The sequence below is a fragment of the Magnolia sinica genome, chromosome 5 (assembly GCF_029962835.1).
Source record: "Magnolia sinica isolate HGM2019 chromosome 5, MsV1, whole genome shotgun sequence".
NCBI lineage: Eukaryota > Viridiplantae > Streptophyta > Magnoliopsida > Magnoliales > Magnoliaceae > Magnolia > Magnolia sinica.
Window position 1 is genome coordinate 40,243,447 of NC_080577.1, and position 15,363 is coordinate 40,258,809.

The following is a 15,363-nucleotide window of genomic DNA, read 5'->3' on the forward strand; positions in this document are numbered from 1 at the left end:
AAAAATGATATTGTACAATCTTAAATTCGTTTATATGTACAATATAATATTATATATTATGAATTATATATTAATGAATGTGTGATCAACAACATGTAAATAGTAATATGTTAATATTAAAATTATATTTATATATATGTATGAGATTTTAATCACTGTAATGACCAGTAATATACAAAAGTAAGGAATTGACTAATAGTATATGATGAAAGCCTTACAAATGGCCCCTTTAGGACCTTTTAACTGCTGACATTTAAGTTCGGAATCATCCGAGCACCAGACTAACGGAAACCCATCATTAGAAACAGAAAATTTACAGTATGGCCCACCCGAGCTGTGTACCAACCTGATCTTCGGTTAAAGTCCATATTAGGGTCCATCAAGTGAAATGGACGGAGTGGATTTCCCACAAAAATCACCATGGGCCCCGCATCGGAGTGCATGTGCACCGATGTTACAGCACCCGCTGTGCGCTGGTTGACCCAGCACGTTCTCTCCCAAAAAAAAAGAGAGATTTCTCTCTCTATTTGGTTTTGACAGTGGACGGACGAGCGTCCGTTTCCCTTGATCAGTGGCCCACCTGCACGGTCCATCTGGACAATCCAAACCATCCATCTGACAGAGGACACACGTACAACCAAAACCCACAAGTTTCACGTAATTCGGCACGTGTACATACACACGATTCTTGCAAACAAGTCCCAAAACCACAAACTTTTCCTGCCACGAAGGCAATCCGCGTGACTTCATTTCCTTCCATCGTAACCGTCCACCACAAACGAATCTTAGCCTTCAAAACTAGGTTTTTAGGAAAGAAGAAGAATAAGAGGGAGAGACAGACCATTCCCTCCTCCATTTGAACCCACTGCCCAAACTTTTCCCAAGCTTAGGAAAAAGCTTAACCACGAGCTTCATGCGGTCCATTTGGACCATCTGGGAGGAAGAAAACGGAGGAAGATGCTGTGTGGGAGAAGACGCCTTTAACGATAATCTTCTTCTCCACTGCACTTGTTGGGCCATCAGGGGATTGCTGGTCGGATTTGGAGTTCCTGCTAGCCAAGGATGTAACAAGAAAGAAGAAGATTAAGAGGAAGAGAAACAGAAAGGGAGAGGCACTGCAACATCTAGCTGCACCCCCTGCTAAGCCAACTCAGCTGGCTGTCTTCACCACGTTGAGCCGGGTGGAGTCCGAGCGAACAGCCGGGCTTCTTGGAACATCCAGAGAGAAGGAGAGAGGTAGGGAGCCCACCTTGATGTTTGTTTATCCTCACCATCCAATCTGTGGATGGCGGGAGTGGATTGGCTGGGGTATCGACATTACCAAGTTCTGTGGGTCTAACTGAGGTACGTGTTATTCAGCACCATCCATCCATTTTGCTTGAAGTGGGACCTCACCTAGATGTATGTTATATCTCCACTGTCCATCCCATTTCCCAGCTCATTTTAGGCGTTGACTCAAAAAATGAAGCTAACCCAACTCTCTGGTTGGCCACACCAGCAAAAACTCTCACTGTTTCAATAGTAGTAAATCATTAGGGCCCACTGTGATATTTCTGTGCATCAAAACTTATTCAATATTGGATTCATTGGACCTGTCTCGAGCCCTGGAACCCAACCCGCGGAGTAGATCCTCCTGATGTGGGCCCCACCTATCAAAAACCACCAGAAAAAAAAGGTAAATATATATGAAGCATGCTGGATGTTGTAATTGTCAGCGTCCAGAGGACGTTGCCTCTTGATGCTTGAGATTTTGGCCAGGACCATGGGCCCCACAGCAGGCCCCACCATGATGTATGTCGAATATTAGCACCATGCATTTGATGGGTCTCCTTTAAAAACGGGGTGTCCCCAAAAATTAGCCGTGCGCAGAGCTCAGGTGGCCCACACCATCTACAACCATGTGAAGACATGTTATATTATATAAAAACACTTGCTAGGGACCATTTGAGATCTGGATGCACCTGAAACTTGGTCTGACCCCTTAACCAAGTGGGGCACACATAAAGGATGGGCTGGATTTGTGATCCACGGCATGGTGGGCCAAACAAATGATTATGAACACTTTAATGGTGGATAAACCTCCTAAATGTTGTGCATGGTAAGGCCCACATAAGCCACATGCTGACCTGATTTTTTTGTCCCAAGTCCACCATGATGTATGTGTGTTACACACACTATCCATTTATTTTTGGGTCGTGGGCCTCATTGCCTTGAGAGGCACACTTGTTGTACATATGAGACCCATTATGTTGTGTCAGACCCATGTGATGCAGCCCATTATGATGTGTTTAAGGCCCATTATGGTGTATATAGGCCTAGGTGTGAGGCCCAATTCAGGCCTTAGCTGTGGACAAACTCCAGGCCCGATCTAGGCCATTAGTTGGGACGAAAACCTGGTGGGCCTAGCCACCCTAAAGCAGGCCCAAATAATCTACCTTATGAACCCTTCTAACCCCCACCAAGTTCTCAACATACTAATTGATGAAAACCTTAGGAAGCACTTAACTAATGTAAATTGTTCCTCTAGGAAGCTGCTTGCGTGACTTTCGACCGCAAGAGACCCGTGGGGAGTTGAATCAAGGACAGGACTACAACTTCTCTGGTGATGATTCTTCCCCTTGAGCTTTCTATTTTCCTATTAGCTTAAGTTATAGTTCTATTTTAAATTTATAAATGATATCTCCATTCTAAAACCGCATGTGTTAATTGTTGGAATTGAGTTGTTACATCACATGCTTAATGTTTATTTTGTATATTTAATTTATGCTATTTGGATTACTTGTGGATCGCTTCTGAAACTTAAACTGGTACATTAGTGAGAAACCCCCACCTATAAATGTACACCCATACTTGGGATGTATCTTGACTGGTTGTGATTGCGATGGACCTTCGGCTTAGTGGCTATTGAGTGGTGGTTTGAATTGAATATTGATGGAGGCCTACCATCCAGAGGTTGTTGTGTCTAAGTGATTTTCAAGGATGGTCTTTTATCGCATGATTTTGATACTCGCCTTATGTGGCTTATTTTGATATTTGCCTTATGTGCCTTGTTTGATATTACCTTATGTGGCTTTGTTTTGAGTATTTTCCCTATATGGGTTCGATGTTTTACTTTATGTAACCATGCAATGGTAAGCCCCATATACTGAATATGATTGGTCACTAGTCGATTGGGTTCCATTTAAACATCTTAAGGTAGTAGCCTCATGAGCCAGCGATGGTGGAATGTGACACTATGCTTGAGCTGTTGGCCTACGCTGGGCTCTGAGCTCCTCGTAGTGACTTTTGAGCTTATTAAACTTGTTGGTTGTAAACGGATTAATAACAGTTGGGTTAATCATGCATTTATAGCATTCGAGCGATGACGGGTGGCTAATTCTGGATGTTGTAGCACGTGCCTAATAGGATTTAGTTGGGGTATCATTTCACTAGCTCCTAGATCATCGACTATCGACCCACTTTTGGTGAGTTTGACACTACACATGTACTATGTACTTTCACTGGTGACCGGCCACATTACATGAGTTTTGCCCAAAAGCTAACTGGATGAATATCCCCAATTGATGTGCACTCATATATCCATGCATTTAATAAGACTGCATCATGTATTATTTTGTATGCCTTATACGTTTTCATAACTATGCTTACCTAATGCGGTAGTGTGTAATCTTTAGGGAAATTCACACTGAGTTGACCACTCATCTATCAAATATATAACCGTATAGGTAACATAGGTGACTTAAGTGGTATGCAGGTTCAGACTGATGAGGAGCCGTTATAGTGGTCAAAGGTGCATAGTTGTACCTGTCAAGGAAGCTGTGCAATCTTGCAACTTTTGTTTATATGTCTTATATGCTTTTAAATTTCTCATGTATGTAATCTTGTAATTTTTAATGTTGAGACATTGGTTTGTATAAGTCATTATGGGCAGTTCTTGTATCTTTAAATGAAAATGCAAAATTCCCTTCATGTTTGATTTGTCCATACTCTGATGGAAGAATATATATATATGTGTGTGTGTGTGTGTGTGCGCGGACTTTGGCTCTTTATAGGTTAACACTCGGGTTTTTGGGAAACGGATCGTATACTCAGGTCTTGAAAATACGAGGCGTTACAAATCTTCTCTAGAGTTACGCCTCCTTCCTTAAGTACCTGTCGAAAAAAATGGTGACGAACATCAATGTGTTTCGTACAAGAGTGATAAACAGAATTTTTAGCCAAATTGATAGCGCTCTTACTATCACAATTAACCAGCACGATCTCTTGTTGAAGTCCTAACTAATTTATCATGCCTCTTAATCAAACACCTTCCTTAAACGCTTCCATTACTGCCATATATTCTGTTTTGGTCATGGAAAGTGTTATCACGGACTGAAGCTTCGACATCCAACTAATTACTCCACCCACTAGTATAAACGAGTATCTTTAAGTTAACTTTCTGAAATACACACTGCCTGTGTAGTCTGAATCCACATACCCTATTAATTTTGCGCATGTCTTCTTAAAAGTTAAGACGTAGTCTTTTATACCTCGAATGTATCGAAGTAGACATTTTACCTCTTCCGTATGTTGCTTGCCGAAGTTTGACATGTATCTGCTCACAATACCAACTGTTTGTGAAATATCTGGTTTCGTACAGATCATGGTATACATTAAATTGCCAACCGCATTTGAATAAGGTACATGAGACATAACCTGCTTTTCCTCATTTAATTTAGGACATTGTTCAGAGGAAAGCTTGAAGTGATCCGCGTGGGGAATGCTCATTGGCTTTGCCTGGTCCATCCCATACTTGATCAGCATCTTTTCAAGATATTCTTTTTGTGATAACCAAAGCCTGCTCCTCTTCCTGTCTTTATGAATATCTATGCTAAGAACCCTCTTTGCAGTCCCTCTATCTTTCATCTCGAATGTCCCTGATAACCGAGTCTTCTATACGTTGATTTCAGACATATCATGATTGGCGATCAACATATCATCAATATACAATGATGAATTTTCCATCACTAAGTGTCTTGTAATAGACATAGTGATCATATTCACTCCGAGTAAATTTTTGACTTAACATGAAAGAATCAAATTTCTTATACCACTGCTTATGCGACTGTTTCAAGCCGTACAATGACCTCATTAACTTGCAAACTTCTTTCTTTACCCCTTTAATTTCGTAGCCCTCTGGTTTCTTCAGTAGATCTGCTCTTCCAACTGCCAATGCAGGAATGTAGTCTTAACATCTATCTGTTCCAACTCGAGATCGTATTGGGCAACTAGCGCCAACACAAATCTGATGGATACTTGCTTAACCACCAACGCGAATATCTTTGTGAAGTCGATTCCTTGTCTTTAAGCATAACTCTTCGCTACTAACCTCACTCTGTATCTATCTTGTTTCCTTTTGAATAACCACATGCATCCGATCGTTTTTCGGCCCACTGGAAGCTCCACCAGCTCCCGTGTGTGATTTTTGTGTAACGATTCCATCTCATCATTCATAGCCACCTTCCACTTTTCTGCATCAGGCCCATCAAAAGTCTCCTGAATAGTTGACGGGTCCCCCTCATCTGTAATGAGGGTATATGCGATATTAGAGTCGTCCTTGTATCTTGCCGGTAACCTGCGATCACGCGGTGGGTTCCTTCTCACAGGTGGCAGCTTCACCTACTCCTGTACCTCTGTCTGCGCATCTATCTCTACTTGAATATCATCTTTATCAATCTGAACGTCTACGATCAACCTTTCCAGTTTCTCTTGCTCTTCTTGATCATTCTTGTGGAATAGGGACCTTTTATCAAATTTGACGTCATGGCTAGTGATAACCTTACGCGTGACCTTATCAAATAACCTGTAACTTTTCACACCAATACCATAGCTAACAAAAATATACTTCTTGGCTCTATGGTCTAGCTTATCTCTCTCAACTGACGGTACATGAAAGTAAGCCTTATAGCCAAATATGCGCAAATCTGAGTAGTCCAGCGTATGACCACTCCATACTTCCTTTGAAATTTTATATTTAATTGCCGCAGAAGGAGACCGGTTCACCAAATAACAAGTCATGTTAATGGCCTCAGTACATAGGTCCTCACTCAAAGCAGCATTACTTAACATGAATCGGGCCTTCTCCAAGAGAGTTAGATTCATTCGCTCAGCCAAACCGTTTTGTTCGAGCATGTGGTGTACTGTGTTATGCCTAATGATCCATTCATCCTTGCAATATTTATTAAACTCAGTAAAAGTGAATTTTCCACCATTGTCAGTCCCTAAAACCTTTATTTTTCGCACTGATTATTTTTCCACAATTGTTTGAATATGATGAAAACTTCGGATATACGTTTCATGAAGTAAATTCAAACTTTCTTGGCGTAGTCGTCAATGAATGAAATAAACCATGACGACCCCCCAATGAAAATCTCTAGCGATGGCTCCCATATGTCAGAGTGTACATTATTAAGCACTTCCTGATGTATATGTTTTTCAATTTTAAAAGATAATCTAGATTATTTACCATATACATAATGCTGACATATATCTAAATCAGAATTCTTAAAAGCTGGAATTAAATAATGATCAGATAGTACCTTCATGCCCTGCTCCCTTATGTGGCTCAAATGAGCATGCCACATATATATATAAGTAGAACCTGCAACAGCTACTACTGCTCCACCTGTTGAAGTGCTCCCAATCAACCTGTAAAGGTTTCCATGCCTTTGCGCTCTTATAACCTCGAGTGCCCCTTTTGAAACTTTAAGGATACCATCAATACTAGTGAACTTGCACCTTATAGCTCAAGTGCACCGAGAGAAATTAGACTTTTCTTCATATCAGGAACGTGCCTGACATTAGTCAAGGTACGCTCCATCCCATCAAACATTTTGATTCTCATAGTACCAATAACCACAACATTATAGGCAGGCATTAGCATTGCCCATAAAAACCTTTCCACCATCGCATTCCTTATAACTTGCGAACCAACTCTGATGAAGAGTCATGTGATATGATGCTCCTGTGTCAAGGATCCACTCACTCTAAGATTGTCATGTAAGTGTCCGACCATAGACATAGATAGAACATCACCACCACTTGTTTCTTCATCAGATGTGACAACATTGACCTCCTTAGAAGAAGCCTCTGAGTTTTCTTTCTTTGCTTTAAGATTGGTACAATCCTTTTTCATGTGTCCAGTCATCGCATAATTCCAGTACTTTAATTTTTCTTTGCCCTTGTCCTTGGATTTGGATCTACATCTTGAAGATCCTATACCTCGCTTAGTATTTCTTCCCCTCGTAAACAGTGCATTGGAAAATGTCCACATGTCGTCGTTTAGTTTTCTCATGCCCTTCCCTTTAAGGGCTGAGATAACGATGTCAACACTCAGGGTTTTATTTACTGTGCACATTGTATCCTTGAATGACTTATACGATGCCAGAAAGGAATTCAACAATATACATGCTTGTTCCTCATCTTTGATTACTTCCTCTATATCTAGCAGTTTGCAAACCAATTTGTTAAAGTTGTTGATGTGGGCCTCCAGATCTCCACCCTTTGCTATCTTGAAGTTATACCACTGTAACTTCAACTGTAGGCGATTTTTAAAGAATTTTTTCGTATAAATATACTCTAACTTCGCCCATAAACTAGCCGCAGTTTTCTCCCTCAAAATATTATAGAAAACCTTATCTATGAGACATAAACGGATGGAGGCTAAAGCATTACTATCAAGAGTATCCCATTCTTCATCTTTTATAGTCGATTTTCGCTCCTCAAGAGCCTTAGCTGCACCTTGCTTAGTTAATAGACTGATCATCTTAATCTTCCATAACTCAAAATTATTTTTGCTTGAGTACTTCTCAATATCAAACTTGACGTTTCCCATTGATGTTAATCCTCTAGATCCAGATCTGTGCCTCAACGATATCTCTAATACCACTTGTTGGGTTTTGGACTGCAGAATCACATGGAGATGGATCTAGGATAACATTCCAAGAGCACCAAGTAAACACAAGAGCACACTAAGATTTAACGTGGAAAACCCTTTTGGGAAAAAACCACGGCACAAAGCGATAAATCTTTACTATGAAAGCAGAAATTACAAAGAGAAAAGACTTACCTGATTCAAACAAGCTTGAATCTCACCCTTGATACACCCTTTACAAAACCCTAGAACCCTTTTAGAAAGCCTTAGAATCCCTTAGAATAATACCTCCCAATCCCATTTACACCCATATATATAGTTTAAGGAAGAATCCCAAACAAAATCAGAAAGAATCATAAACGAAATCGGAAACAAATCCCGCACTTTTATAGTTGCATGAAAAATCTACGCAGAATCTGATTAGATTTAAGACATCAAATATAACATTAAATCTATAAATTCAACAGTACGTCGATGACTTGTTTGATGCCATTGAGCAAGCTTCGATGCCATTGAAAATATCCGAAATAAATCGAATTGGTTGTTGGACATTTTAGGTGTCATTTTCAATGCCATCGAAGGTCATTTGATGCCATCGAAGGTCTGGTCGATGTCATCAGTAATATCCGGAATTTTTATGTTGGTCACTGGAATTTTTTGGTATTATTTCGATACCATTGATGGCTTATTCGATGCCATCGAAGTCCCATCGAAGATGTCATCGAGCGTATCGCAGAGTTACGCAGATTTGCAAGATTTATTTTCGATTTTGATTGGGATTCTCCTAAATGCTATATATTGGAGTATAATCGGGAGTGAGAGGTGTCTTAAGTTTTCTAATTCGTTCTTAGGTTTCAAAGGGTTTGTAATGGAGATTCAAGGCTTGTTCAAATTGGGTATTCTCTCTATCCCTTGTAATTTCTGCTTTTATAGTATTTATTGTCACTTTGTACCACGGTTTTCTCCATAAGAGTTTTTCCATATTAAAATTATTGTATTTCCATTGTACTTGCTTGGTGTGAATGGATTACTATACTTGAATCATCTTTGTGCTTCTACGGTCCTACAACAATGTATTCGGTTTGTGTCTTCTTAAAATCTTTTTTTTTCTTTTTGTTAGCTTGTTAGTACACCCCATTGTAAGTTCACACTTCACTGTTAGCCACCCCCACTAGGGATTGGTACCAAGACCTCAGTGTTGAGACGAGGTATCTTTCACTTAGTCTACCACTTGAGCTATGGATAATCAATTTGACCTGACTTAAACCTAATTTTTAAATGATTATATTTAGGATAAGATTAAATGGACCTGACCTGGTCTCGAACCCAGATTCAAAATTTAATGAGTTAGGCTTTTTAGTTGAACCTAACCCGGATTTCATTGGGTTGGGTCCTAAAATTCGTACGCAATTCTTAAATGGGTTGAGTCTGTGGTCCTCTGCTTTCTAGGTATGACATCCCTTCCGTTCGTTCCCTGCATCGCCTAATGTTACCCATACACACCAAACATTAGCCTTATATAAAATTCAGTGAGCCACACCATAGGTAGCAATGTAAACCTCCAAGTTACAGCATGTTGGATGCAATATACACACCATGTTGGACTGTTACAGCATGATGGGCCCACAGAGCGCTGTGGGTAACTGATGTTGTTAAGCGTCATGGTCCCTATTTACACGCCCCTTGATTGATGTACTACCAAAAGTAGAATTAAAGGGGTGTAACTATCAGTAATAATGGACGTCTATTTCCATGGAGAGGTCCAATGCAGGACATAAGGTCCACCATCCAACAGTCTTGTTTTGGGAGATCACATCGTAGGGCGTAGAGGAAATCGGATTGCGTACTAAGTCTCTCATCGTACTGAGTAAACCCTTTTGGGCCCACCGTGAATTTATGTGGTTTATCCACACTGTCCATCCGTTTTTCCAGATCATTTTAGGGGTTGATCCTAGAATTGAAGCTTATCCGAAGATCAAGCGGACCATGCCACAGGAAATGGTGGAAATAATGAAACCTTGCTAGGCCCCATAGTGATGTTTATTTGTCATCCGAACTTCTTATAAGATCACACAAACATGAATGAATGGATAAAAATAAAAAAAAACAAATATAAGATTGATCCAAAACTTCTATGGACCCAAGAAATTTTCAACAGTAGACATTTAATAAACCACGATCCATATATTATAACAACCACGACTCATTGTTAAGTTCACGATTTTCTCTACGGGTCGTGGTTCAAATGCACAACGGATTGTGGAGAGTTTTACACCATCCTTTACATCTAAAAAAACACTCTTCAAAAGTAATAACCAGTGATGTTGAGAGTGAGGATGATGATAATATCCCCATACATGCACATAAGATCCTTACCTTCCATCAAAGTCAGAAAAGTAACGTGCCCTTTCGTACAAAAGCTAACCTGGCGTTTTTCGAATATGATACAACTATTGATAGACTGCTAGGAAACGCAGGCTATATGGGTCGTGGTTGCCATGAGGCAAGGATCGTGGTTGTCATGTTACGTGGGTCGTGGTTGTCATGTTATATGGGCCGCACCATCTGATGTGACCTATGCTACTATATAAATATCATTTGCATGATATCTACGTATGTCATGTACTAAATCTAAGGTGGAACACACCATATGATATCTCTGGTTCTCATGTTATATGGGTCATGGTTCTCGTGTTATATGAGTCGTGGTTATCATTTTATATGAGTCATGGTTTTCGTTTGATATAGGTCATGGTTTTTAGGTACCACGGGTCGTGGTTGCCAACGTTGAATGACAACCATGATCCAACATGGATAAAAATCACGATCCATTTTGAATGTCAACCACGACCCATTGTTCATCATATCCATGACCCTTTCTTTTAGAATCAGCGCTGCATTCTTTTTCAGGAAATCCCGTAATCCCTTGTCGAAATCAGTGCGACCCTTCGAAATGTTTGACCAGCCTATCCATAAAGGTGTACTTAGGTTTCAAATTAATTTCACAAGCCAATCCAAACCAGATGTCCTTCTCGCGTTCTTCCTTTATGGGTGAACCCTTCCCTTTCCTCAGGATGTTAACGATCTTCCTGAAGATCAATCTCCTCCACAGTAAATTCTATAGACACCTTCCCAACAGAGTTTTTCAACTCGCTTGGTGCTTGTTGAAGAGAACGATTCTTCATTATGGTCATGTTTGTCAGAACCACGACCCATATAACATGACAACCACTATCCATTTAACATGATAACCACTACCCATATCACATGAAAACCATGACCCATGGGATTTTCCTTTGTTCTTCACATCTGTAGCTCAATTATAACAACCACGACCCATGGGATTTCCCCTTATTCTTCACATCTATAGCTAAATTATAACAACCACGACCCATATAATGTAATAACCACGACCGATGCAAACCACAACCCATATAACACAGTCACTGGGAGAAGAGAAGCTAAAGTTGCACTAACTTCTGTCACCAGGCAGTCCTAAGGTGCCCGTTCTAGAGAAGTGGATAAAAGGATATGTTGCGGTGCTTGTTAGAAGTGATGCGATGCTTGTTAGAGGTCAATCCGCAGAAATTTACCCATACAGGTGTATGAAGAAAATAGATATATTCCTAGATCATTGTATAATGTCTTTGCTCCATCTGATGAAGCTTTTGTTATTTCAGATCATCAAGGATATCCAGAATTTGTGGAAGATCCTATCGAAATATCTGTCGGGCAGGTGTTCAAGGACAAATGTCGATTATAATGGAACATTTTAGATGAAATGAATATTACATGTGAGAATATGAAGCCTCCAAAAACGAGAAGATTACAACCTTACAACCATAATCCATATACAATGATAGTCATGACCCATGTATCATGTCAATCACGACCCAATGTGGATGATAATCACGAGTTGGCGGAAGTCGTGGTTGGGAACCACTACCATTGTTTATGACAACCACGACCTGAAAGTCGGTCGTGGTTGACATGCATATTGAATCGTGGATCACATGGCGGGTGATCTTCATTGTCGACCTTGACCCATCATAGATGACAACAACAAACCATGTAGCATGACAACCACGATCCTTTAGAACTCGTAATAACCACGACCCTTTGTTTGTTACATCATCGATCAACTATGTAGTACAATTATGATCATGTTAGATTTTGCAAGACCTTCTTATTATTAATTAACAATCCACGACCATATTGGAATGCAGATCGAAACAAGACAATGTAGCATGACAACCACGATTCATCTGATTTATACGTTTAACGTGATTCTGTGAAAAAGAAGAATGCGGCGCGGTTTCCGGAGGGTCGCCCTGAATCCGTTTGAAATGGTCGTGGATATGATGAAGAATGGGTCGTGGTTATCTTCCACAATCCATCTTGGATATAAATCTAAGGTGGTTTTCCCTATGATGTGATACAAATGACTATTATATTTAAATAGAATTTAAGATACATGGGTTGTGTTTCTCATAAGATCGTGGTTGTCAGCAATGATCCATGCAATAGGACAACCACGACCATGCAAAACGATTAACATGACCATTGAAATCGGCCAACCGCGAACACATATCAAATGACAACTAAGATCAATTCTTCACATCAACTATGAATATTATAACTTGATACCACAATCCGTATAACAAGACAACCACAAAACATTAATCATTACATTCAATATCCAAATTTCACGACAAAAAAGACTAATATAACATTACAACCATGACGATATCAACCGATACCATGACCTATGAAACTTTGATCAATAGTGGGTCGTGATTGTACCTTGCATTGTGTTGTGGTTATGATGAATAATGGATCGCTGTTGTAAAATGATAACCACGACCCATATGGCATGACAACTACAACCCATTATTTATGTGAACCACGACTCATGCCATCTTCATGACCCTTCTGCCATACAAACCACAACCAATATCGGCTAACAATCACGATCTGTATAACATCATAACATGAAAAGTGTATACTGCCATGTAAAATTACAAACAACGACTAATATAACATGAAAATCACGACCCATATAGCATTAAAACAATAATCCATGACAACTACAATCCATATAACACAGTTACTACTAGAAGAGGAGCTCAGTGATGCACAAGACTCTTCCACCTAAGCTTGCAAATGGGGATATTATTATCCTCCTTACTCTCATCATCACTGGTTAATAACTATGGCATTCCCTTTGGATTCACCGCGACCCTTCCCTTCAGATTCACCATGACCATTCGAAATAAATGCCACATGCAACATGCAAGCCATGACCCATTTAACATGACAGCCATGGTAAATGAACCATCAGATTACTTCCATGACAACCACGGCAGATTTATCATGACAACCACGACCATATTCACATTAACAATATGAAGAGAAGATCTCTTCAACGGGCACCCAACCAGTGGAAAAACTCTGTTGAGAATGACTTGTTTTAGCCTGATCTAAAACTCTGTTGAAAAGGTCAGGCTTAAACAAGACATTCTCGCCAGTATTTTTTAGCTTGCTGGGTCCCGTTAAAGAGACTGTTCTTCCTATTCTGTTGTGATTATGGTCCTGATTATCATGTTATAGCGGTCGTGGTTGTCATGTTGTATGGGAAACAGTTATTATCATGTGACACACTAATTACTAAGGGTTGAAAGAGTTGCGCAGATCGTCTTCAGAACTTCCTATGGAGGAAGTTGAGCTGTAGGAAAATCGCAACATCCCTAAGGAAAGAGACGAAATCACCATTAAAGGAAGGAGGTGATAGGGAATCGATGGCTTCTTCGACTTTCTCCTCCATTATTTTGAATGATAGAGCAAAGAAAATACATGAATGCAAAAGGTGTTGCAATAAGGGTCGGATTGGTTTGTGGAAGAAGTACCGCTCTTATAGAGTGGTCATTTAATGGTGAAGCGCCGATTCCAAAGGGTTGCATTGATTCTAAACAGTCACGCAGATTCTGAAGGATTGCACTCAGTACTGAACAGATTACGGGAAGTAGCAAGTGTTAATGTCCTCTCCTCAAAAAGTAGAATGTGGCGTTGTTTTCAGAGGATTGCGCTTAATTGGAAGGGAATGGTCGTGAATATGACTAAGAATTGGTCGTGGTTATCTTCCACATTGAATCGTGGTTCACATGCACACTGGATCGTGGTTTTCTATCCACGTTGTATCATGGTTGTCATCCAATGCTGGATCGTGGATCATTGAAAAAAGGAATGGCAACCACGACCCATATACATTATCACAATGACCAATATAACACGAGAACTACGAACCATGTTATATGGGTCGTAGTTGTTACTTTATATGTGTCGTGGTTTTATGTTATGACATCCCCGACCCATATAACGTGACAACCACGATCCATATAGCATAACAACCACAACCTTGTAACACAACAACCATAACCGCCATAGTCATTTCAGGAAATCGTATTAATGTCGCTTCCTCCACGCAATTCGTTGGGAACCGATTGTGACCCTTTAAAATCCACGCGACCGTTCAGAATCAGTGCGACCCTTCAGAGTCAGTGCCTTGGCCATTGAATGATCAGCCTATAAAAGTGGTACTTGGGCTTCATATTACTTCCACAAACCAATCCGAACCAGAATCCTTAATTATTGCAACACTTGACGCATTCATGGATTTATTTGCTCTTTCATTCAAAATAATGGAGGAGATATTCGAAGAAGCTATTGAGTCCCTCTCGTGTTCTTCCTTTATTAGTGATCCATTCTCTTTCCTCAGTGAAGTTGACGATCTTCTAGAAGCTCAACAGCCTTCACAGAAAGTTCTGAAGATAATTTTCAAACTCCGGCAACTCGACAATTTCAACAGGCACCCAGCCAGCAGAAAAACATTGTTGAAGAATAGTTCTCTACAATGACATAGGACTACTTACCTTCTCTTTAGCAGCAGCGCGACCCTTTAAAATCAGCGCGCCACATGTTAATAACTACTTCCCATACAACTTGACAACCACGACCGGTAAATCATGACAACCACGACCATAATCACAAAAGAGAATACAACAATTTCAACGGACACCTAGCCATGTAAATTTTATCATGATGCCCTAAACATCGAATGTGTCATGGTTGTCATGTTGTTTGGGTCGTGGTTGTCATGTAATATGAGTCATGTTCATCATGTAAATTTTATCATGGTGCCCTGAACATCGAATGGGTCGTGGCTTGCATGCTGCATGTGGTGTTGATTCCGAAGGGTTACACTGAATCTGAAGTGGAAGGAATAAAGTATGATAATATCCCCATTTGCAAGCTTAAGCGGAAGAAACTTGCAGAGTCTTGCGCATCACTGAGCTTCTCTTCTGACAGTTACTGTGTTAAATGGGTCGTGGTTGTAATTTTATAAGGGTCGCGGTTTTCATGTTATATGGGTCGTGATTGTAATGCTATATGGT